Source organism: Orcinus orca, chromosome 7, assembly GCF_937001465.1.
Source record: "Orcinus orca chromosome 7, mOrcOrc1.1, whole genome shotgun sequence".
Lineage (NCBI taxonomy): Eukaryota > Metazoa > Chordata > Mammalia > Artiodactyla > Delphinidae > Orcinus > Orcinus orca.
This window is the reverse complement of record NC_064565.1, coordinates 30411028-30438904: the sequence shown is the minus strand read 5'-3', so window position 1 is coordinate 30438904 and position 27877 is coordinate 30411028.

The window sequence follows — 27877 nt, the reverse complement described above, 5'->3', positions numbered from 1 at the left end:
TGCCCTTTGATTTTCTATATGGCTTTCTTCAAAGAAAAACAGATGGGAAGCTTTCAAGGAAGTCACAAGATGGTAGAGAATTTACAAAATAAGATCTATGTGCAAAGGTTAAGAGAACTGTGCATGCTCTGTTTGGAGGATATAGGAAGACAGAGTGACACACCAAAATTGTCAACACGTATTTAAAAGGATATCAGGGCAACATGTTGTTGCCATTGACCAGAACCAGGAGGAACTGAGTTATACGACAGCCGGAAAAATTCTGGAGAAAGGCAGGCCTCACTCCCACCCCACCTTCAACCCATCCTAAATCAGTGCTACCAAATTCTCATGCAAAGAAATGAAAAGGATCAAGCCATTATTCATATTTGGTAAGTTCTGAAATAGTTCAAGTCCAGTGATGACAACCAAATGAAAATAGATAGCCAACCCGAGAACTTGTTCTAAGTGCCTGGCATCCATCTCCACGTATGGTTTGCTCTTCAAATTGCAAGTTAGGTTGAAAGGATACTCTGGATGTGAAGGGGCTGAGGGACCAGGACTTCTCAAGTCTGTTGTATTAACTAGTCTGCAGTTACTAAGAGCACATCCTTCTGCACAGAAGCCCCTGGAAAAGACAAAGGGCCTTGGCCTGGCCATTGAGAGAACTGAGCTTTGGTTCTGATATGTAGTTAAACAGAGGGTCCCATCAAGAAGTGCTATAGAGGGATTTCCCTGGCAGTCCAGTGGTTAAGACTCCGTGCTCCCAATGCAGGGGGCATAGGTTTGATCCCTGGTCAGGGCACTAGGATCCCACATGCCCCACGGTGTCCCCCCCAAAAAAAAAAAAAGAAGTGCTAGAGAGTCACTAACTTTCCTTCCAGCTCTGCTGCCCAGAAAGAAGGTAGTTGTTTGGAGAAGAGCCTCTATTTGTTTTATTTTATTCTCTTCTTATTAGAGCAGTTGTGAGCTGCTGTTTAAATATAAAACCTGTATTTTATAGCCCTTTGAATTCTATAAATTGCCCCTTTCCTATATATTTTTTTTAATTTAATTAATTAATGTATTTATTTTTGGCTGTGTTGGGTCTTCGTTTCTGTGCGAGGGCTTTCTCTAGTTGCGGCGAGCGGGGGCCACTCTTCATCGCGGTGTGCGGACCTCTCACTGTCGCGGCCTCTCTTGTTGCGGAGCACAGGCTCCAGATGCGCAGACTCAGTAGTTGTGTCTCATGGGCCTAGTTGCTCCGCAGCATGTGGGATCCTCCCAGACCAGGGCTCGAACCCGTGCCCCCTGCATTGGCAAGCAGATTCTCAACCACTGCGCCACCAGGGAAGCCCCCCTTTCCTATATTTTATTTTAGTGGATTCTTACAACTTTTTGAGGAAGACATTATTATCCCCATTTTAATGACTCAGAGTTTCAAATAGAACATTATCAGTAAGAGCAGGTGCAAGTAGAATTATAGAGTAGAAGTCTTGAGTAGCTGTGCTAAACATGAGAGCGCTGAAACCCAGGAGAAGTGAAAAGAGAGAAGAAATGACAGACATATGAGAAAGGTGGAGGTGACGGAGTTGTTGAAATAATGTGCTTACATATCTAATTTAATCTAATTTTATATTCTCACAACCGTATCAGCTGCTTTATCAAGATATCAGCAGAGTCATCCTGTCCCTTGAGATCTCCACAGAGTCAAATGTGAAATAGCTAGTGGGAAGCAGCCACATAGCACAAGGAGATCAGCTCGGTGCTGTGTGACCTCCTAGAGGGGTGGGATGGGGGAGTGGGATAGGGAGGGTGGGAGGGGGATGCAAGAGGGAGGAGATACGGTGATATATGTATATATATAGCTAATTCATTTTGTTACACAGCAGAAACTAACACAACACTGTAAAGCAATTACTCTCCAAAAAAGATGTTAAAAAAAAATCCTATTCATATGGAAAGTCCAATGCCTTCTCCAACATTTCCGCTAATCCCTGCAGTTCCAAATTTGCTTGCATGCTCCTGATGGATTCTTAATTTTCTTTTTTTTAAACATATATTTCTTTATTTTTTATTCTTTTGGCTGCGTCGGGTCTTAGTTGCAGCAAGCGGATCTTTCGTTGCGGCGCATGGGCTTCTCTCTAGTTGTGGTGTGTGGGTTTTCTCCCTCTAGTTGTGGCGCACAGGCTCCAGAGCGCATGGGCTCTACAGTTTGTGGCACGTGGGCTCTCTAGTTGAGGTGTGCAGCTCAGCAGTTGTGCTCAGGCTTAGTTGCATGTGGGACCTTAGTTCCCTGACCAGGGATAGAACCCTTGTCCCCTGCATTGGAAGGTGGATTCTTTAACACTGGACCACCAGAGAAGTCCCTCTTAATTTTCTATATGTATCTAATTGCTTTTTACTTATTGACTTACTCTTAGGACCCATTCTTCAACTCTTGATTCCATGTTCCCTCACCCCCAAACTGCCATTCGTAGGAGATACAGAGTTTGTTATAGACTTTTACACAGAAGAGATTCAGGGGATACTGGAGACGAGCACTTCATTGCAAGACTATATAGCAGATGATTTAAAATAGAGCATTATTCTCCCATGTTACACAAAGTCCCTTGGCAATTTTTACCAACTTATCTGAATAGATGGGCTCTCACTTTCCTCCCTTGTTTCCTACAAACTCATGTGCTTAAAATTTCACTATCTCTACCCCAGTTAGAACCTGTTCGTAAATAAAGACATTCATTCTTTAAGAGAAATCCTGGTGTCAAGCAGGGAAATAATTTTAACTAGGCTTACTTCACAGATAAAGAATTTCACAGCAGGCATAGTTAATTAGCATGTTTTAGGTGTTCTCACTTACAAAGTACTAGAAGAAACATATAAATCCAAGTCTTTCCAAACTTTTTTATTTATTTTTTTGCAGTACGCGGGCCTCTCACTGTTGTGGCCTCTCCCGTTGTGGAGCACAGGCTCCGGACGCGCAGGCTCAGGGGCCATGGCTCACGGGCCCAGCCGCTCCGTGGCATGTGGGATCTTCCCGGACCGGGGCACGAATCCGTGTCCCCTGCAACGGCAAGCAGACTCTCAACCACTGTGCCACCAGGGAAGCCCTCCAAACTTATATAGCCAAGGGAAACATATTTCACCTTATGCATAGCTTACTCTAAACAAGCCTAACTCATGTTTAAGAAACATGTTGTAGTAGAATCTCTATTACATTTCTCCTCTATGGAACACACTAGGCATATGGAAAATCTTCTAATCCTTCTCCAACTATCCCGACCTCAGCCCAGTGATTCACTAGTTCTGCAAGGTTGACATGAGGATCTCCATTCAGTGCACATATATTTATAATTCCTTCTTTTTTGCTTGAATGCTCTTTGGAGGTAACTTATCTCGGACTAACTTGGGCCTCACTACAAGTATGTGGAATTACAGGAAGGATAGCAGTCTGACTTTTTGCAAACTTCCTTAACCCCATGACTGGGCAATAACACTTGAGCTTCAAGGGCATCCCCTCTCCAAGGGCTTATCTAGACCCTTCGCACTGTTCTTCTAGCATTGGTGAGCTATCTGTGTGATCTGTGATGGAAGCAAAGGATTTTGGAACATATCAACCAATGTGCCAGAGTTCTGACAGAGTGTCCTTGCCTATGCCTTGTTCTAAAGTCCTTTTTCTTTAGAGCTTTTTTTTTTTTTTTTTTTGGTTACACTCTTGAGAGACATTCATGTAATGTGAGGGAGAAAGTAGATATCAGGTCAAAACTACCGTGGTATCACTAACACGCCCTCATGCCTTTTAGTGGCCCTTTAACACTCTAGATCAGTAAATAAATGATCGTTAAGAATCTTGACCTCATGTTTTTTTCTTTTTCTTCTTGTGACTTCACCAGCAATTCCAACGAGGTGACCCGATAAGAAGGAGCATGTGCTAAACATCCTTTTAAAAAGCAAGGGCAGGGGCTTCCCTGGGGGCGCAGTGGTTAAGAGTCCACCTGACAATGCAGGGGACACGGGTTTGAGCCCTGATCCGGGAGGATGCCGCGGAGCAACGAAGCCCGTGCGCCACAACTACTGAGCCTGTGCTCTAGAGCCTGCGAGCCACAGCTACTGAGCCCACATGGTACAATTACTGAAGCCCGCACGCCTAGAGCCCGTGCTCCACAACAGGGGAAGCCACTGTGATGGGAAGCCCGCGCACTGCGACGAAGAGTAGCCCCCGCTCGCCGCAACTAGAGAAAGCCCGCACGCAGCAACGAAGACCCAACGCAGCCAAAAAAAAATAAGTAAAATAAATATATTAAAAAAAAAAAAAGAAAGGGCAGAGGCAGGGCTCAGTAGAGAAGGGCTTATTATCAGAAATGAGGATGAATTAAGTAAGTTTTAAATTATTTCCCTTTTCTAATTTCTCTCTAAATTATAATGAAAATTATTCATTAGCTTTCCAATGGAAAAAAAATGCCTATTTTGAGACATTTACTAGGTACCCTCTACATCATTACACAGTGGAGAGAATCTTGAAATATGCTGTGCACAGTCACTAAAATTTTTCCCGGAATATTTTAATAGCATTTCTAGAGTATTTTGGGATGATGACATTCTGTAGAATGATTACGAACTGCAATAATAATCCTGAAAAACAGCTCTGATAATAAAGTATCTTTGAGTCTAATCTCCTTACCCAGTGCTCTCTTCCACTTAGTTAAGGTCAAATGGGACTTTACAAATGATGCGAGCAGAATAAGGTTTTGTTGTTTCTCCCATGTAACACTTTCCCTTTTTCAGAAGAATCATTTCTACCCTTCTTCCTGGTGACATCCTGCTGCCCACTGGGCAACAAGGACCCAAAAGAGCAGCAGCCATTCAAGAAGACCTGATGCTCACGTGAAGGAGTTATCTAAAATTCCCACCCGAACCACAGCAAAGAACACCTACATGGGAGATGCTCTGCAGTATGCACACACCCCTTCTAGACTCTTAAAAATACAAGGTAATTCAAAGGACCTCGTGAGAGATTAAAAAGTTGACCACTTCATTTTCAAATAATGATACATAACCCATGGTCTACTTTTAAGAATGTTGAGTTTAAAATAGAATCCTGAAATACGCTGCACACAGTCACTGAAAACTCTCTCATCTCTAGAGTCTTCCTACAGGATGATCTTCTGTAGAATGATTAGAAACTGGAATACAAGTTGTAAAGCCTCTCTGATTGTAAGAGATCTTTGAGTCTGTTTTCTCTCTTGCAGTACTCAGTTCCATTGACTCAAGGTCAGTTAGAACCCTTAAAGTATGTACATGCTGGCTGATCAGTTAACTTTAAAGGCATTAAAATAGCTATAACATGGTGGGGAAAAGGTAAGATAACATACATCAAGGTGGTAAAATGTAAAATAAGGTCTTTCTCCCCAGGAAGGTACAATCTCCCTGGCAGAATTGAGAATATAAACCAACATCACTCACGCTAAAAAAATTTTACTTTTCACAACTGCGACATCAAGGAACTCCTGAACTATTTTTTTCAATTACTCCCCTCAGCCCTTCCCCACCTTGCATTTTTAAATTCCTTTGTGGATATTCTGTATTTGTAAAGGAGTCTGACTAGTTTTATTCTGACGTTTATCTCATTAAGCTCCTGTTAGCAAATTCAAACTTTCTAGGAATTTAATTAGCAGACTCTCAACTCTCCTCCGACTATCCATAATGTACAAGTTCTAAATAACAAAACAAAACCATCAGAAGTTCTAGTACAGTTTACCACTGATGACCAAAGACTACATGAAGTCATCCAGGGGTTAAATATCATTTAACTGAAGGTGGGAGGTGCTTCACTTTTCCTAACACAAATGCTAGAAATGGAGGTCCTGTCAAGTAACCAGTTGGAAATGATCAATTATGAAAATGTACTGCTGGGCTGACAGCCCTGGAGAAGATGAATTAATGACTCTTTGGTGAACTTTGTCTGATCCTTTCCCTCCAAGATGGGAAGCTGTATGCTATCTCAGCAGTTGTAATCACACCTCAATGGCCTTATTCTAATGGCAAGAAAAATTAGTTCCCAGAATTTGTTTAGTTGTGTATTGCATACAACTTATTAGGCACATATTACAAACGATGCTACTTGAGCAAAACCTTTTGAAAGAACACCTAAATATGAATATATCCCCATAAACAATATTCATATTTTGATCAATTAATAGATTATTATCAGCTTCTATAGTGAAGGAAAATGGTGAGGACATCTGTCAACAGCTCCAATAAAGCCTTGCTTCCCAACAGTTTACACTTGGTGCACATGGAATGTGTTGATATTTGTATGCCATACTGCAACGAAGGACAGTGCTCATGGCTGGAGCTCTTAGCCCCCAAGTTCATCACACTGAAGACTGATTGGTTATCATGAGCGTCCCTGGATGCAATATAGCACTTATCTGAGACAATATATTTAGTCCTGAAGAAGAATTGGGTCTACAGATGACAAATGGCTCTATTTTATGGGTCCCACCTCTTTATAATATTTTTTTTAAATTAACAAAGCATTTTATAAAGTAAGATATTCACTTTCCTGCTCTTATAAAAAAAAAACACACTAGATATAAACACTTCTTCCGTGATGAGACTTCTTGCTGACAGAAGTTCTCTTATATCTGTCAATCCTCAGGCTTTATAAATAGTAGATTCTCCATAAATTTTAGTAGAATAAATAGAAAACAGTAACTTCAATAAGCTCTAATATAGCAATACCCCCTGCATCGATGTGCCGTGTGGACTAATGCTTTCTCTCTTCCATCATGGACGCCTCTGCCTTAACTTCTACCAGCCTTATCTCTGTCTGATTCTTATTATTCTTACACCACTTCTCGTCAACTCTTTTTGGTCTAATCTGTTGTCTCTCTGCTCTTCTGAGTTTTTCTTGTTCATTTTTATTTGTCCTCAATTCTCTTCTTTCCTATTTCCAGTAATTTCTTATGAAATAGATAGATGATAGATAAATGGATGAATGGATTAGATAGATAGATAGATAGATAGACAGACAGAGAGATAGAAAAAGACGATATAGATATCCTCCAGGCACTGTGAACATTCTTTTTATCTAGTTTATTAAAAAGCCTGCTCCCCTGAAATTCCGAGTAGGCTTGGTGGTACAACAAGAAAGAAAACCATAGTTAACATGTTTAAATGCTTACTATATGCCAAGTGCCCATCTAGTGTTTTTCATGAATGAACTTAATCTACCCAATAAACCTATAAAGGAGGTAATATTATTATCTCATTTTATAGATCAGGCAAATGAAGCACAGTGAGTCTATATAACTTACCCAAGGTCATACAGTTAGTTAGTGGCAGAATCAGGATTCAGGATTATAAAAATGTGCAACTGTGAGTAAGCGAGAATTTTATCTTATGTAAGTTAGACTTGTGAGTGATGAAATGTTCCTCCCCACATCATGGTCCTGGTATAAGGAGTATTTAGCATAGTGAGCCTGTAGTTCTAGACCCAGCTTACCAGGCAGGTTTCTCTATCCAAATGGGCTGCTGAGGATTTAAACCCTGGGATACACTTCAGTAAGGAATAAGGGAGGCACTGGGGATCCCTTTCTCCTCTCTGCAACACGTGTCTGTGATTTCATGCACGCCCTTCACATTGTTTGTGTCCTAAATTTACAGGAATTGAAAGTGATTTCAGCCAAGGTCAACTCATTCCTCTCAACAATTCTCAAACCTTGACCAGGCTTTGCAGTCTGGCCTAACTCAAACTTTTTTTTAACCCATGGTTTGAATCTTTTACATTAATGTATTATTTGCTACATTTAAACGGCTTTGACCAATGAGGACCCTCTCTGAGTGTCCCTGACTGCATGTGAATTCACCTTCTATAGCTCACTAACTGGGAACCTAGACATAAAGATCCTCCATTTACTTCCTACATTTGCTGTTGATCATGTATATCCAATCATGTCAATAGTATAGACCCTTTGCTGATTGTCCAAGTTCAAATTCTTGGACTCATGTTTAATCCCTTTCTCATTTTCTCTCCACATTCATAAAGGTTTTATATTTTATAATTTCAAATTTAAAAACTCACTCCGGTCTGTTTACTTCTATTCATTAAAGTACTTTTATCCATGGTTTTCTTTCTCTCTCCTAAATACCATTAAATAATATTTCTGCCTTCATTTTTTTCCCCCAGAATATGGAAATATATTTTAATATAAATTATAAAACCATGCACGTGTATTGTAATATGACAATTGAAACGTAAAGGCAGAGCCGCAAAATATCTCTGTATTTCCTTGAAATTCAGTTTTCCAGGAAAAGCTGCTAAAATTCTAAACATGAATTACTGGTAATTTGTGTCTCTGATAAACCACCAAAATTATGACGTTAAATTATAATAAAAAGATAACCCACTTTCATAACTACTAGTATAATCTCAAGAATATCACCATTTAATAATTATTTTACTGATGTCACTTGAAGTATGACATTTAAGAAAGTGAAGAAATCATATTTGTAGTAAAAGCTAATACAGAAATTGCCCATAACAGCTAAGCCTGTGCATTGTTGTAAGCTTCACTTATAAACAAATGTATAATAAATTTAATTAGACTAAGCGTGGATACATCTACATTATCCTTACTAGTTTCAGTAATGAAGCAAAAAATGCTTAATGTTCTGATCTTAGTTTAATATCTTTGGTAATATATCATTAATAGCAAGTCAGTGGTAGGAAAATGCCGCTATTAAGACAATATGCAATATCTCTGAATATAAAAATAAATATGGGTTGCGTTAAGTCCACTTTTTTCACAAAATAACATGGGAAAGGATGAGGAACTGTTAAAATTCAATCTCTGTATCTCTGTAAATTTATAAAATGGAGAAAAGCCATTCAGTAAGCTTTGTCACAACGAGTGTCATTCACAACTGAGCGATACAACCACTTTTATGTGACGGGCAAAGAAAAATAAGTATAATAAAAATATAATAAAACACAAATCAATTTCTTGAACCAAAGGTAAGAGAAATTTTTCTTATTAAAAATGTGATTATCTATGCATGCCACCAAAACATGTTGATGGAAAATAGAATAAAATAAGTAAATGCTGTTTGCTGAATGATTATTTCTGCTCCCTCAGACTAGCTTCTCCATCATAAGCTGAAATTAGTTTAGTCCGGCATGACTTACACTTAAAAGTGATCACTGATTTCATTTCTAAGTGCACATAAATCATCCCTTTAATAATATTTGTTAAGATCTTTTCCAAAACTAATATCAAGAGTTGCAAACTCAAATGTCTAGAGACCAAGAGGACGACAGAAACAAAAGGGCAGGGGATTGCATGTCTTTTTAAAGGTAACAGAAGCGACTAAGCTCTGGCCAACGGTGGAGATGAAATCTGATTTCAGATGTCAGCAATACTTTTGGTTGTTCACTGTTTTTGTTATGTTTTCGACATTGGGAGAGCCTAATTGCTTTGATTAGCCAGATTCCCTGACACATGGCTTACACCAAGAGTCTGTTTTCATCAAAAACCTCCTTACGACGACCCCTCGTGTGCCCCCCTCCCCTGCACACACACGTACGCACGCTGCCAACAGGCAAGACAATCAATGAAAATAGTCATGAAAATGACATACAGATGGCATCTGACATTGTGATACTCTGAAACAATCTGCATTTGGAATTCCCTATAAGGGTGTAAGCTACTGAGAGATAGTCATTCAATTAAGAAGTGAAAAATTACTTACATTTACAGAAGAGGACACCAAATAATTTTTTAAAAAATCCTTATATTTGGGCTCTATTTTCACAAGCTCAAAGCCACCAGTTAGTGGATTTATTTAAGGAATTGATTCTTCTTCAACAAGCATACAATTATTTCATACTTTACATACTTCATTATGGTAGGTGTTTCTAAGTGAAAGATGAATCAAATAAGTTATCTGACTGCACTCACTGGCCAATGTATTCAGTTCTTTAGTGGAGAACTCTAATTTATTAAATAACCTAATTGCTGTACCACAAATGAACAATTTTGTTAATTTCACTGCCATAAGCACCCTTCCTCTGAGCGATTGGATGTTTAGCCTCTACTTTTATTGTTTAGAAACTTTTGATTCTTTCACACTACGAGGCAGAAAACCTCTCACTTTCCTCTTGAGCTGTATTTTCTACACCACGTGCTTACCCTCCTGAACATGAGAGAACTAATCTTATCAGTAATTTTTTGCTCATGACCATATGGATTCTCACTGTGAAAGAGAAAGACAGAATGGACGAGTTTATAGAAGATAGTTTTGATGTTTAACTATAAAACACAAAGTAATTTAGACAGTCAGGGTAGAAACCGGAGGCATCTTTATCTTCCCCTCCTGCCTCGATCACCCTTGATTTCAACTTTTCAGCAATGCCATCCTTTTCCTCATATGGGCTCAGATATCTGAGTTGCACCTAAGATGACTGTAGACCATGACCTGAAATAAAAATGTTCTGACTGCTAAAGTATTTCTTCTAGCACAATCTCAGTTCCATTCACTCTCTGCACCCACCTCCACCCCACCCTGCCAACCACCCTTCACAGTACAGATTTATTTTTTTTTAAGGCTCAGTGTTAGGCTTCACTTCAGTTCTTTTCTCCAAGGCTGTATTGCAAAAATTGCTACTCCAGCTACAACATCTTCTCCGTCTCCTCATCTTTCTTCTCAATTACCAGCTTTAACCTTTCAAAAGTATTTGTAATAGTTGTAAATCTCAGAATGATCTGCACTCTGACTTGGCTTTCTGGAGAGATCATAGGATTTTTTTGAGGCATTCATAATGTGTTTCCATGATTTCTTTTCACCTAAAGTCTGTTTGTGAGGATGATAGCTAAGGTTAAAGAGCTGAAGGGACCAATGTTAGCTGATCCATAAAGACACTGGAATGATAACCTTCACACTGCAGTGCCAATTTTTCTAAACAATTTTTCTAAGCTTCTCTAAACCAACCCACCTGTGGTAGCCAAAGCCATCTGTCTAAGAATACTCATCCAAGATATCAAAGATGTGCTCTTGATTAACTTGTAAAGGGTCTCAGTAAATGTTTCTTGAATAAATAAATACTAATGTTTATTCATTTTCTGTCAATGAACATTTTCACTTGCGCTAAATAGTTATGGTGAAACCAAAATCAAATTCATGTTTTCTTCTTTACTTCATGATTTACGAAATATTGTGATTAAAGAGAATGGGGAAACCAAAGCGTAACATTTTAGATTATAAACTGGCTAATCTATTTTTCAAGGTACTTTTCTTTCTACAGCATATGTGTATTATGCAAAAACATACACATACTAAATCAACATTTGTAGCATAAAAGCACCCATGGTAGAAAGATGCTATTTGCGAAAATGTTGGTGAGATTCAAAGGCGTGTGGGTGAATTGGGTGATGCTAATTTGGAGAATGCAAACATAAGCCACTGCCAGGCCATTAAAATGCATGTTGGAGTACAAAGGAAAGTGGTATCAATACATGTAGCAGCAGAAAAATATAACCTTCATCATCTTTATATTAGTTGATTTCCAAAACATACATTACAATTTTATTACTGCAATGGTTTCTTCTACTTTAAACGTCAGGCTGTTCATGACAGGAGAAAAATATCAACTCAGCTCTGCAAGTAAACAGTTTGAATATTTTAAAGTTTTTATTTTTCCTAGAGAGTGCTATCAAAACTTGATAGACTGGGAACTTTTAATAATATTTAGTAACATTTTCATAGTCCGGTTAGGAATCCCAAGGTATGACATTTCTATACTTTTGTCATTTAGAATTTGTCGGAAGTATAACAATCACAACATTAGAAACAGAGGAAAATGTTAAAATAGAATGCATCCCTTCTTAAGAAACAAGTAGATATTTAGGTATTTAGAGATATTTAGAGATCAATGTTGATCTCTCCATTTGTGATGACTTACAGTAATCATGTCATATACTCTATATTTTGATATCAATAATATTCAATTTAGTGCTTTAGTGTTTACCCCTATGATAATTATTTTTTTTGTAAACTTGCTTTTCTCTGTGCATGACGGCTCCACCAAGCATTTAAAATTTCCTGAGGGCAGAGAGTTTCACATAATTCAATTATATTCCCCCTGCAGAATCTAACACATCTCTGGTCAAACACTAGGAGTTTAATAAGTATTTGTTTAACTAATTTGTTGAAAAATTGAATAATTTATTCATTTATAAATTATAAATTTTATAAATTATAAATTAATAAATTTTATAAATTATAAATTTTATAAATTATAAATTTATAAATTAAAATTTATAAATTATAAATTCATATTATGAATTAATAGTGTAATTATTATATATGAAGCACTATACTAAAATTGTTTTTTCCTCTCCTTAAGAATACAAAATATATTTTTACAGTTAGCTTCACAGTATTCCTTTGAAATAAGAAATTTCTAGAAGATTTTCAACTGATGATTATTCATAAGGTAAATTCTTCTGAATACTGGTTTCCTGCCTCAAAGATAATGTTTCTGTACAAATAATGTTGTTAAAATATGCATGCTCTATTTTCAAGACATTTGTAGCCTAATGGAGATTTATTTTAAGCTACTGTTACCCAATTATTCACAATAATCAATCAATGTTTAACTTTAAGGATAAAAATGCATTTTCCAAGTGAGCATTAAAAAGTATGAATTTAATTGGCTGACTTTCTCAATGATACTGTTTTTTTGCATCCAAAAGCCCAGTTGTCTTCCTAGGTTCAAAAATCTGTATTTTTTTCCTAGATAAATTATTCCATTTTCCAAATATTTTCCCCATCTCTAACTTTTACAAGGACACATATCGCCCACTTATATGCCTTAGCCATTTATTATAACAGTCATCAAGGTACTAGTATGTTAACAACACATTTCTCACTAGCTGCAGCTTCCTCCAGTAAAGATAACTACACTGAACTCTTAGTGGATACTTAACTTTGGTTATAACTGGTTATTAACTGCTTTCTTATCAGATAGTTGTTTCACAGAATACAGTTATTTGCAAGGTGTGTACGTGTGTGTATGTATGTTCATAGATACCCCCTCTTTAGCTTTTCAAGTTTTTCCCGCTTCGTAAACTGTCACATATGGGGTGGAATCAGCGTCCCTGACAGGCTTATCGCAGGTTGAGTCAAAGGAGCATGTCACACCTGAGGAGGCCAATGTTATCGTCAGGATGAAACTGATTACAATAGTTATGACTCAAATGGCTGAGTGCGGAGTCTTAACCACAGCTTAGTGGTTAAGACTCCACGCTCCCACTGCAGGGCTGCAGGTTCGATCCCTGGTCAGGGAACTAATGCAGCACAGCCAGGAAAGAAATAAATGGCTGTTGTCAAGGATGAGTTATGAAAATATGGGTGTATTTTCTAAAGCAATCATCTGAAACTCTCATGGTCTTTGAAGGAATGGTGGTAGAGGGGACAGAGGCTGTGAGAATATATGCAAAGGTGGATTCAGGATACAACAAATAAATGTCGATGGATCAGATGATTGTACAAAGAATTATATGAGGCACTGAGGCACAAGTAATATACGCTAGCCTCCACTTGGACAACTCTTTCCCTAAAAGATAAAATAGCACATTATAATATTTCTTCTAGTCTCCTTCTCTTTAGCTGTTCCAAAATTAACCCTAGTCACCTACATTTATCAGAAATAGTTTAGCAAATTACTCAACATTGTCTCCAACTTTCTTCTAAACTCGAACATGCTAGCATATTTTTAAAATCGTTATACAGCGATACAAGATATCCATTTTCTTCTATTAACAAACTGAATTAGGCAAGTCAGGGCCTACCTATAATATCAATTTATTCATTCAAAAAGTTTCTGTGACATTTGAGGACTAGACAAGTTTCAGCCTTGGACCTTCAGTGAGGAACTAGGTGACCCAGTACCAAATACAGCATGAGCTAACACATCTTTTTCTTGGGCATTTGAACAGGAAAATGTGGAGAAAAGTCAGTAAGCAGCAGATACTGAATTTTAACCCAAATTATATGTGAAAATTAAATGCAGAGAAGAGCATATTATTTTGGTTCAAAATTACACATAACTTCCATTTTTGAATATTGTGGTCAAAGTCTGTGCACTCACTGTCTGAGCTCACAGTTTCTTCTGAGTCACTCTTGGTCACAGGCATCCATAGATAGTGACATGGTGCCACTGACTGTTACAGTGCAAGCTTATGGTTTTTATCTCTTTACCATTCTTCAGATGACAGTACAGATTTAAGAATTTTACTGTTTCATTAAATATAGTTTCATTTTTTCCCCCTGAAACTTCAAAAGCTTCTCTTGAGAACCATTTAGAACATCCAATAGATATATATCCAGTGGCCAAATGTCAGGACTTCATGACACACTGATTGGTTGTTTTATCTTGGTTTATTCTTGAGACTTGAAATCTCTCCCTATGTTGTTACTGTTTGGCTTAAATTGAATACCTTCTTCAAGCACAATAACCCTTTGACTTTTATTATTATATTAAGGAATAATGCTTTTCAAGGCATCTTAAGAAACAATTAAGGATTCAAATTCTAGTTTAAATATATAAACACTGTCTTTATCAAAGCAACTAACATAACTTAGATGACAATAAAGGAACAGCTGTCCTTTCTGTTTGGCTAAGATCACATATGCACAGGTGGCCAAAAGTTGTTTTCTCTTTTTAGTCATTTTGGATTTCCGGAAGATTTGAATTCCATGAGATTGTTTTATCATCTCACTCTCTGTACATATCCCTCACCCTACTTAATTAACTTGAGTGATCTTGGCATCGAAAAGATTGTAACAAAATTTGGAAATAAATTCGAGCCCTTCATACAATTTCTAATACCACGTTAAAAAACAGCATCACATAATCGTAAAAATGATATTGTCCTGTGCTTACCAGTATGTTAGCCACTAGCTTTGTGTGACTAAATTGACTAAAAATTAAATTAAATTAAAAATTATTTTCCTTAGTTACATTAATCACTCTTCAAACGTTCAATAACTACACACCTAGTTGCTATAATTTTGAACAGGGCATATTATAAAATATTGGCTTCATCACAGAAACTTCTCTTGCTCAGTTCTGACTTAGACAAGCACAACCATTTTACAATTAGGGAAACCAATATGCCTTAAATGATTTGCCCGAGTAATTCAGCTAGACTGACTGAGAACCAGGCATAAATTCCACATCTTTGAAGCCTGAACCAAAGTTATTTCTCTTGTACACGGATCCAAACCATTTTCAAAAGCAGCTCATGCATACACATTCTCTCTCTCTCTCTCTCTCTCCACACACACACACACACACACACACACACACACACACATCCCTAAAAGCATCAGGTCTTCCTTTTCTGTCGTGCAGTGTGAAGTTCACATCCAATATGCAAACTACAGATGGTAGATTCGAGAGGAATGTTAGACTGTGTTCATGATAGTGAATCAGGAATACCAACTGTTGCAGTGACAGTGCAACATTTTTTCGAGAACACTCTAGTGGGATGGGGCACTGTTGATCAGCATTAGCCTTAAAGAGCAGAAGAAACATAGAATGTGCATGATTGATATTGTTCATAAGGGTCAGTTTCAGGTACTCAATTTTCCCAGAAAATTGTTTTGTTATAAACTCACATACAAAGACCCTGCGCTACTTAATATATTCTGTAAAGACTCTTTAAGTTTTGAATTAATTTCAAACATACAGAAAGGTTGCAGGAGCAGTACAAAGAACCCTTCATACATTTCACCCATATCAGTTTTTTTCTTCCTTTTTCTTTCTCCCTCTATACCTCTCTCTCTCCTCCCCCTCCTTTCTCTTTCTCTCTCTCTCTCTCCCCCTTCCCTCCATTCCTCCTCCATATATTTTTCCTTTTGAAGATAAGTTGCATAAATCATACCTCTTCAATACTAAATACTTCAGTTTCTGACATTATCTTACATAATCACGGCAAAACTATCAAAATTAATCTTGAAGCATAATTTTTACTATTCTAGCTCTTATTTTTACACAATAGATTCTATAAACTCCCTACTGAGCAAAAGAAAGACATCCTTTGAAAGTCTTAACTCAATGCTACTTTCCCCACATAGGCCTTGTTTATATAAAGTATTTTTTTATGACTATAATTTTTTAAATTGTACAAATCAACAATATTATCAGCAAATTTTCCTTTTTCTTTAAACATCTTTATTGGAGTATAATTGCTTTACAATGGTGTGTTAGTTTCTGCTTTATAACAAACTGAATCAGCTATATATATACATATATCCCCATATCTCTTCCCTCTTGTGTCTCGCTCCCTCCCACCCTCCCTATCCCACCACTCTAGGTGGTCACAAACCACCGAGCTGATCTCCCTGTGCTATGTGGCTGCTTCCCACTAGCTATCTATTTTACGTTTGGTAGTGTATGTATGTCCATGCCACTCTCTCACTTTGTGCCAGCTTACCCTTCCCCCTCCCCATGTCCTCAAGTACATTCTCTAGTAGGTCTGTGTCTTTATTCCCGTCTTACCCCTAGGTTCTTCATGACCTTTTTTTCTTTTTCTTTTCTATTTTTTTCTTAGATTCCATATATATGTGTGACCATACGGTTTTTGTTTTTCTCTTTCTGTTACTTCACTCTGTATGACAGACTCTAGGTCCATCCACCTCACTACAAATATCTCAATTTCGTTTCTTTTTATGGCTGAGTAATATTCCATTGTACATATGTGCCACATCTTCTTTATCCATTCATCCGATGATTGACACTTAGGTTGTTTCCATCTCCTGGCTATTGTAAATAGAGCTGCAATGAACATTTTGGTACATGACTCTTTTTGAATTATGGTTTTCTCAGGGTATATGCCCAGTAGTGGGATTGCTAGGTCATATGGTAGCTCTATTTGTAGTTTTTTAAGGAACCTTCATACTGTTTTCCATAGTGGCTGTACCAATTCACATTCCCACCAGCAGTGCAAGAGTGTTCCCTTTTCTCCACACCCTCTTCAGCATTTATTGTTTCTAGACTTTTTGATGATGGCCATTCTGACCGGTGTGAGATGATATCTCACTGTAGCTTGTTTTTTTTTTTTTGCGGTACACAGGCCTCTCACTGTTGTGGCCTCTCCCATTGCGGAGCACAGGCTCTGGACGCGCAGGCTCAACGGCCATGGCTCACGCGCCCAGCCGCTCCACGACATGTGGGATCCTCCCAGACCGGGGCACAAACCTGTATCCCCTGCATCGGCAGGCAGACTCTCAACCACTGTGCCACCAGGGAAGCCCTCATTGTAGTTTTGATTTGCATTTGTCTAATGATTAATGATGTTGAGCATTCTCTCATGTGTTTGTTGGCAGTCTGTATATCTTCTCTGGAGAAATGTCTATTTAGGTCTTCTGCTCATTTTTGGATTGGGTTGTTTTTTTTATTATTGAGCTGCATGAGCTGCTTGTAAATCTTGGAGATTAATCCTTTGTCAGTTGCTTCATTTGCAAATATTTTCTCCTATTCTGAGGGTTGTCTTTTGGTCTTGTTTATGGTTTCCTTTGCTGTGCAAAAGCTTTGAAGCTTCATTAGGTCCCATTTGTTTATTATTGTTTTTATTTCCATTTCTCTAGGAGGTGGGTCAAATAGGATCTTGCTGTGATTTATGTCATAGAGTGTTCTGCCTATGTTTTCCTCTAAGAGTTTGATACTGTCTGGACTTACATTTAGGTCTTTAATCCATTTTGAGTTTATTTTTCGTGTATGGTGCTACGGACTGTTCTAATTTCATACTTTTACATGTACCTGTCCAGTTTTCCCAGCACCACTTATTGAAGAGGCTGTCTTTTCTCCATTGTATATTCTTGCCTCCTTTATCAAAGATAAGGTGAGCATATGTGCGTGGGTTTATCTCTGGGCTTTCTATCCTGTTCCATTGATCTATATTTCTGTTTTTGTGCCAGTACCATACTGTCTTGATTACTGTAGCTTTGTAGTATAAAGTCAGGGAGCCTGATTCCTCCAGCTCCATTTTTTGTTCTCAAGATTGCTTTGGCTATTCGGGGTCTTTTGTGTTTCCATACAAATTGTAAAATTTTTTGTTCTAGTTCTGTGAAAAATGCCAGTGGTAGTTTGATAGGGATTGCATTGAATCTGTAGATTGCTTTGGGTAGTAGAGTCATTTTCACAATGTTGATTCTTCCAATCCAAGAACATGGTATATCTCTCCATCTATTTGTATCATCTTTAATATACAAAGTATTTGCCAAAGTTTTCCAAGACCTCGTCATCATACTTGTTTTATCTCAGGAGTAATCCTCAGACTAAGCAAATGTTTAGCCATGCTAGTCATTAGCATATTCAATAATCTTCTCCAAGGTCAATCACCATACATATCAGCCTTCTAATTCCATCAAAAGTAGACTATGGACATTTAGAAATTAAATTAACTGATTCTACTCTCTAATGAAAGAACTGTAAGTTTCCAAATCCCCTTTTTTTTTTCTTGGTCTTTTCTTTTTTGTTACTGTGGTTTAAAATCTTGTTGCATTGATGTTGACAGTGGAAAACTAAAAATTGAGACAGGAAATGTAAAAATAAAATGTCCTATCATCACTTGGGAATTATGCAGTGTGGCTTCATTTCATATTCATATATTTATTTATTTATTTATTTATTCATATACATATAATATTTAACCAGACATTAGTTTTATTTCTCTAACACACGTATTAAATAGAATATTTAGACTGATTTAAGGTCTAATATTCTGCTTCCATACTGTGGCACATAAGTCAGCCATCCTTACACAAAACACAAAGCCTCCCATTTTGGAAGCTGTGCTTACCCTCTCCACCAGTAGGTTAGTGCAAATACTCTTCTGCTAAGAGTATGTTCAGGGTAAACGACAAGTTAGGCCTATGTGCTTAACTGTATTTAGGTTGACTATTGTGTCTGTGCCCATAGTTTATAAAGTACTGTTAATTACACCCTTATAAATTCATTGTGGGAAAACAGAATTAAATATATGTCCTAAAGGATGTTCCCAATACTAAATAAATTAAAGTCAGCAGTTCTTTACTTAAAAAAAAAAATTGCCTAAGTGTTCACTGCCTATGCCTCTTGCCTTTTGGAATCACCGTCTGCATTTGAAGTTTTGTGATCTTGGCATTGCCAAAGCGTAAGCGTGCGTTTCAATGTTTGACATTCTGTGATCCATGAAGTCCACTTTGTACCTGGGAAAGAGTTAGCAAGCTCGTATCTGGCAAAGGAGAGCTCCCCTTGGCAGAGAACAGCTACACATTCTCACAGTTCTTGCTTCTGAAGACTCCGTCTCAAGAAAGTTTTCTTTTTTAAATTGTAGCAAACCCAAACATACACATATTGTAAGTAGATATAAAAATATAGCTTTTTGTCTCTTAACTTTTTTGAGGAAAAAAATCCTTCCCCAGACTTGAGATCCTGCTTTGTCTTCCTGACAGTGGAGGTGTCTCATTCTGTGCAGTCCCCATGGGAGCGCTGTGAAACCTTCCGGTAGAAATTGGTTGGAGGGGCATAAAATAACTACTAGGTGCCCAGTTTTGAGATCTGGGGGAAAGTCTCATTTCCAACTCTAAACACTCTTACACTGAAAGAGAAGAACAGCGGCAGAGCAATTCACAGTGAAACAAACAAAGGGATATTGGTCTGAGTCATCTTGCTGCTTCTGCCAATGTCCCTTTCTCTCCATTTACTACAATTCCTTCCCACAGCTCATTTTCAACACTTTTAGAGCTTGCTCTCTCGTATCAACTGCTTTGCAAAAGTAGCTTTGATTTGCCCATGAGAAAGGATCCCAATGCAAGGTGGATATTTGTGTGTACGGCAACAGTGGCAATGCCTCTGGTCCAACTTTCCCTGATTGCCCAAAGTCTGTCTGGATCACCAATGATGAACAGCATGCATTGTGGTATCTGGGACACTGTTAGAGTCTAGACATGTAAAGCTTGAAGGGACTTAAAAGTTTGTCTAATCTAATTTCTTCCATAAGATTTTAACCACTTAGGGGGCTTCGTGCCTTGTTTCTCATTTTAATCTTCGCACCCAGTATAGTGCCCAGCTCACAGCAAGTACTTAAAAAGCACTGACACTTGATGGTATAAACCAAGGCCTTTATTGCTTTTATAAAAATGTAAACTGAGATCCAAAGAGGAAGTGATTTTTTTCATTGACGCACAGCCTGTTAACGAAAGAGCAAGGTGTTAGAAGGAAACGGGTCGGTATTAATTCCACTGCGCATCCATTCCACGGCACAACGTTGTTTTAAACACAAGCAACTGCTACAATCACCCTCTAGCAACTCAACAATTTTTACTAAGTATCCCTGTTCAGAGAGTGTTAGTTTTTCACTCCAAAATGTGAAATAGCACCGTATTTGGAATCAAAATACCAGTTTACAGATTTGCCCATTAATAGCTACGTGAGCCTTAGCTTCTTTGTCTACAAAATAAAGATAAGAATTCTGGCAATAATTTTAGGACGAGTCTGAAAACATTCTTTCACATGTGATCATAGATGTCCAACTATGTGAGCCCTAGAGTGCTCAAAAATACTCTACTAATGAGAGATTAATATTTAGTTTATAATATTAAGAGATAATATTACATAAGTAGTCTCCCCAATAAGAGAATGATTATTATAATTTATATAATGTTACATATTTTATATAACATAATATAAACATATTATATATAATGTAAATTTATAAATTCTTAATTTATCTTTCAGCATCTGAGTCAAAAAAGGGACTGTTGGGCTTATACACATAAAGAAATCACTGCTAGAAGTTTGAAGTATGGGTTAGTATGTGGGTATACATTTGCTCACAGGCAATGTCAAGTAAGACTAATTAACACTAAATAGAAACCTCCTCCTGATTTTCTTTTTGCTCCTCCGCTTTCCTATGGTGCCTTATGCAGCCTGACTTACCATGCTTCGCCACCTTCCCCAGGCCCAGACCTCGTGAACCAGGAGAATATTATAGGCTAAGTTGTGAAAGCAAAAACTCCTGGTGTGAGGCAAATAAGCACAGCACTGGGAGCCGTTTAACAAATTATGTCTTCCAGTGCCTATACTGACACCGTGGTACCCCCTGAAGCTCAATGCTCGTATCACTTAGATGAGGAACTCAGTCCCAGAGGTTGTTTCCTTCATGCCCACTCAGGCCATGAACTTCCCTTTAGAACCAGAAAATGAGCAGACCCAAAATAGGCAGAAAAGTTTTTGAAACAATTTCTTTAGCAGAGAAAAGTCATATGCTTAGAAACTCTCTAGCTGTTTCAGTGTGGCTGTTTTCAGCTGTTTGTGCCATTTACTTTTTAATTTTGTGTGTGCGCGTGTGTGTGTTTATAGGTGTGTATACATATATATATATGTATTAAGTGTATATACTGAGTGTATATATATATACACATATATATACACACATACACACTGAGGTCCCTAGTGTTTGCTTCTAGCCCCTTTAACATATTTTTGCAGTAAGAATAATAAGTAACTGCACAATAAGCTTTTTTCCTTAATATTTATTTATTTATTTAACATCTTTATTGGAGTATAATTGCTTTACAATGTTGTGTTAGTTTCTGTTGTATAACAAAGTGAATCAGCTATATGTATACATATATCCCCATATCCCCTCCCTCTTGCATCTCCCTTGTCACCCTCCCTATCCCACCCCGCTAGGGGGTCACAAAGCACGGAGTTGATCTCCCTGTGCTATGTGGCTGCTTCCTACTAGCTATCTATTTTACATTTGGTAGTGTATATACGTCAATGCTACTATCTCACTTCGTCCCAGCTTACCCTTCCCCTCCCCGAGTCCTCAAGTCCATTCTCTACGTCTGTGTCTTTTTTCCTGTCCTGCCCCTAGGTTCTTCATAACCATTTTTTTTTTTTTTAGATTCCATATATATGCACAATAAGTTTTGACTTCAAAGATTCATCTCCTGCTTTCCCTCTTTTCTCTGCTTTTGGTGACCTCTGAAGTCTTTTCTAATCCTGAGAGTGTCTGACTGACCTAGTTATTAAACTGCAAACGGGGAAGAAATTTCTTATAATGAGAATTCTAAAGGAGGAAAATAAAATAGGCAAACTAGAAAGAAAAAGGAAAGCAAAAAGAGAAGGTTTGAGGCAGCTAAAAATACTCTTAGGGAAGTGTACAGAAATAATAAACACATTTACTAAAGTCCTGGGGTGTTTTACGGCGGCATGGAGTGTTTTGTAAGAAAAAAAAACATGACATGGTACTTTCTATAAATACAGCACTTTTCTTTGGTATCTCAAAGAGGAGTTTTTCATTTATTATTCAGTTGATCCTTTCACAATTTGTATAACGAGGATCTGAAATGATAAAAGATTTTCCCTAATTTTCCCCTTGTTCCTGTGTGGGAGGGTGTGGGGGATGAATATGGGTGGGAGATAGAGAAGGCAACTGATCAACAGTTCTGTGCCCAATAACTTCCTCTGGGGCAAGGGACAGCGCATTATAATTACAGGCATCTTGACCTCTTGAATAACTGAGACCAATGAGAGGCGTGATAAACAAGGGTTACATCAAGTGAGGTTCCAGCAAACTTCATAACTCCCAGATTTCAGGAGAAAGCCTTCCCTCCCATATAACATTCAAGTGTCCAGTGTCCTTGTCATGACCACTTCCTCTGGTTTTCTTCTTTTCCCCCCTACTCTCAAGCAATTCTTATTTCTGGCACAAAAGAAAGGATGCATCTTAGAGGGCATACGTGAAATAAACAGACACAGAAGAAAAAAAAAAAAAAAAACACCTCACAAATCCCCCATGGCAAAGGAGAAGAAGACGTTTCAAGGCAAGTATGTACTCCTAAAGGAGCAATTGGTCTGGCCTGATGATGGAAGGGAGGATGTATAATTCCTGGAATTACACAGTGTTTGTGTGGGGAAAACTGGAACGGGAAAAAAAAAAAGAGAGGCAGAGCAAAAAAGGGGAGGGAACTTACAAGGCTTTCCTCCTCTTTTAGAATTCTGGCAGACTACCTGGCTTCACAGACCTTGTCACAGCCAACATCATGAAACATGTCGGCTCTGCTAACGTGCTTCCCTTCTACTGTCTTATTGTGGCTAAGATGATATGAGGCTCAATTATACATCTGATACTCAGATCAAGTTTTATTTTCCAGTCCTAAGAAGACAGATTTATACCTTCAAGGAGTAGATTCTTTCTTGGCCATTCTATGCCCAACACTCTTCTAAGTTATTCTATGTCAAGGTCATACTCTTGAATATAGGAACCAAAAAAGGACAGGGAAAAATGGAAAATAACAAATCTTACAATACTTCATGCAAATGGCTTTGTACTATTTTCTGATCCTAAATCTGAGTCAATAATGTCTCCCAGACAATTGGGTACGGGGTTGAATACAAGAAGTTTACTGAACTCTAAGGAAGCATTTTAATTACTTTTGTGATTTATTACTTACTGGGATAATTCCTGAGAGTCAGTAGCGTTGCTCGCGAGAACTTTGAGAAATTGCTGGTTGTGAGTTACAGGTGAGCCACATTAATCATTGCTGGGGTTTTGTCAGTGTGGGTTTTCACCCCACGAAGCTTCTACCCCAAACGCTAAGCCTTACTATGCTAACCCTGCATCACATCACCCTTCCTTCAGACCAGAAATGAAGTGAACTTTATTCCTCCTACCCCAGTTACACTTTAGAAAGCAAAATTATCATCATATGAGACTGATGTGGCTAAAAGGCAATGAAATGGGTCAGATAACGTCTATCCTAAGTTTGAATACACTTTATTAATTCGTTTATTCAACAAATGAGTTTTGTTTTGTTTTTAGTGCTTACTCGTTTTTTGGTTGTTGTTTTTTTTCTTTTTTTTAAGTGCACTATTCTAGGTGCTGGGGCCACAGTAGAAAATAAATCCAAGTGCCCACTTTCATGGAGCTTACATTCTAGTGGGAGGGGAGACAAAGATAAATACATTTATAAAATCCATTGATGATAATAATTGGATAGAAGGTAAGAGCGAAGTATGCTATTTTATATGGTGTGGTCAGGGAAGGTTTCTTGGTTAAGGGCATAATTGTGCAGAGATCTACAGAAACTGAGGAAAAGACAATGAGTGAGCATGGAGAAGAGTTCGCTAACCAGAGTACTGAGTACTCAAAGGGCTTGAGGTGAGTGTGTTTAAGGGCAAACAAGGAGGATGATGTGGACAGAGGCTAGTGATCAAGTAAAGGAGTGCTAAGAAAGGGGGTCAGAAAGTAGGCTGGAAGAGGAAACATAGAGGGACAAGAACATAGTCAGTTGAAGGTTTGAAAGGGAAGTGGTAAGATATGTATATTGTGTTAGTACCATTTTAGCTGAGGCAGGCAGAAGATATAATAGGAGGATTTAGGGATGGATTAGGGAAATTATTTGAGGGGCTACTGCTAATAATCATGTGAAATATAAAGGTGAATGGAAGTGGTGAAGAGTGGTCGCTTTTGTGTACAATTCAAAGGCATATTTAAGAATAGATCAGCCTCAAGTGTAGGAGAGAGTAGCCATGATCACAAGGTTTTTAGCCTGATCGAATGGTAGAATAGAGATCCACCCAATGGGATAATCAATCAGGGAAAGAGTAGGTTGGGTACATTTTGAATTAAAGTTTATTTTTGAGCATGTTAAATGTGAGGCTCTTTATAGAAATCCAAGTTGAGATGTCAGGTTTATTATGTATACGTAAGTCTAGATTTCATTAAACAGTACAGATTACAGAAAAAAAAAAAAACTTTGGAAATTATCAGGTAGAATGATGTCAGTTATGGAGAGAGAATAGAGAGGGGAAAGTTAGCAAGACCAAGGCCTGTGGTACTCCAATATTTAGAGTCCAGGATAAAGAGGCAGTAAAACAAACAAACAAAAAATAAAACGGAACAAAAGAAGCTGGTGTTTAGAGGAGGAAATAAACCAAGAGTTTTGTGTGAACAAACTGCTGTGATTACAAATGTGCTGTCGAAAGGTGGGGTGAGATGAGGGCTCAGAAATGTACTTTGGATTTGACAACGCGGAGGTCATTGCCGATATTTCGCAAAATTCAGAGTATCCTCCTCATGATTTATATCAAGAAGTGATCAGCCACATACATTTCATTTCCTATTAAAAGCCCAAAGCATTTTTTTAGAAAATGTGGTATCTGAAAGCTAGCTAATACCAGCATAAAAATTACACCCACGTAAAATTGACAGGAGAGGAAATAAAAATAAATCAATGAATTTTTCTCGTTTGCAGATAAGGTCATTTTAATTTTGCAATCATATAAAAAGATGAGGCTTTTCTCCAGCTTTTCCTGTGAGAGGAAAATATACATTAGTAAGTAAAATTATTTCAATTTGGTTGAATTTGTGCCAAATCTAAGCAAGTGAGTCAGGCATCCAAGAAAACTAATTTGAATGGTTGATCATTCAAAGGAGTTATTTTTCAGCATCTGAATCCAGTGTCGCCAGTTGAGGGATGTCCTTTTCTCTTTTGTAATGATGCCGGTGGCTTAATTTTGAATATGCTCTATTTTTTTTGCATTTTTCTTCCAAAGGAGTTGTAATTCAGTGATTAGATCAATACAAATTATAGTTAAAATCTTTTTCTTGGTAAGGTTTGGTTTTCTTTTTTGAATTTTATTTTATTTATTTTTTTAGACAAGAGGTTCTTATTAGTCATCCATTTTATACACATCAGTGTATACATGTCAATCCCAATCTCCCAATTCATCATACCACTACCCCCACCCCCCACTGCTTTCCCCCCTTGGTGTCCATACATTTGTTCTCTAGTCCTGTGTCTGTATTTCTGCCCTGCAAACCAGTTCATCTGTACCATTTTTCTAGGTTCCACATATACGCATTAATATACAATATTTGTTTCTCTCTTTCTGACTTACTTCACTCTGTATGACAGTCTCTAGATCCATCCACATCTCAACAAATGACCCAATTTCATTCCATTTTATTGCTGAGTAATATTCCTTCGTATATGTGTACCACATCTTCTTTATCCATTCGTCTGTCGCCGGGCATTTAGGTTGCTTCCATGACCTGGATATTGTAAACAGTGCTGCAATGAACACTGGGGTGTATGTGTCTTTTTGAATTATGGCTTTCTCTGGGTATATGCCCAGTAGTGGGATTGCTGGATCATATGGTAATTCTATTTTTAGTTTTTTAAGGAACCTCCATACTGTTCTCCATAGTGACTATCAATTTACATTCCCACCAACATTGCAATAGGGTTCCCTTTGCTCCACACCCTCTCCATCATTTGTTGTTTGTAGATTTTCTGATGATGCCCATTCTAACTGGTGTGAGGTGATCCCTCATTATAGTTTTGATTTCCATTTCTCTAATAATTAGTGATGTTGAGCAGCTTTTCATGTGCTTCTTGGCCATCTGTATGTCTTCTTTGGAGAAATGTCTATTTAGGTCTTCTGCCCATTTTTGGATAGGGTTGTTTTTTTAATATTGAGCTGCATGAGCTGTTTATATATTTTTGAGATTAATCCTTTGTCCGTTGATTCATTTGCAAATATTTTCTCCCATTTTGAGGGTTGTCTTTTTGTTTTGTTTATGGTTTCCTTTGCTGTGCAAAAGCTTTTAAGTTTCATTAGGTCCCATTTGTTTATTTTTATTTTTATTTCCATTACTCTAGGAGGTGGATCAAAAAAGATCTTGCTGTGATTTATGTCAAACAGTGTTCTTCCTATGTTTCCTCTAAGAGTTTTATAGTGTCCGCTCTTACACTTAGTTGTCTTATCCATTTTGAGTTTATTTTTGTGTATGGTATTAGGGAGTGTTCTAATTTCATTATTTTGCATGTAGCTGTCATTTTTCCAGCACCACGTATTGAAGAGACTGTATCTTCTCTGCTGTATATCCTTGTCTTCTTTGTCATAGATTAGTTGACCATAGGTGCGTGGGTTGATCTCTGGGATTTCTATCTTGTTCCATTGATCTATGTTTCTGTTTTTGTACTAGTACCATACTGTCTTGATTACTGTAGCTTTGTAGTATAGTCTGAAGTCAGGGAATCTGATTCCTCCAGCTCCATTTTTTTCCCTCAAGACTGCTTTGGCTATTCGGGATCTTTTGTGTCTCCATACAAATTTTAAGATTTTTTGTTCTAGTTCTGTAAAAAATGCCAGTGGTAATTTGATAGGGATTGCACTGAATCTACAGATTGCTTTGGGTAGTATAGTCATTTTCACAATATTGATTCTTCCAATCCAAGAACATGGTATATCTCTCCATCTGTTGGTATCATCTTTGATTTCTTTCATCAGTGTCTTATAGTTTTCTGCATACAGGTCTTTTGTCTCCCTAGGTAGGTTTATTCCTAGGTATTTTATTCTTTGTGTTGCAATGGTAAATGGGAGTGTTTCCTTCATTTCTCTTTCAGATTTTTTATTAGTGCATAGGAATGCAAGAAATTTCTGTGCATTAATTTTTGTATCCTGCAACTTTACCAAATTCATTGATTAGCTCTAGTAGTTTTCTGGTGGCATCTTTAGGATTCTGTATGTATAGTATCATGTCATCTACGAACAGTGACAGTTTTACTTCTTCTTTCCAATTTGTATTCCTTTTATTTCTTTTTCTTTTCTGATTTCTGTGGCTAGGACTTCCAAAACTATGTTGAATAATAGTGGTGAGAGTGGACATCCTTGTCTTGTTCCTGATATTAGAGGAAATGCTTTCAGTTCTTCACCATTGAGAATGATGTTTGCTGTGGGTTTGTTGTATATGGCCTTTATTATATTGAGGTAGGTTCCCTCTATGCCCACTTTCTGGACAGTTTTTATCATAAACTGGTGTTGAATTTTGTCAAAAGCTTTTTCTGCATC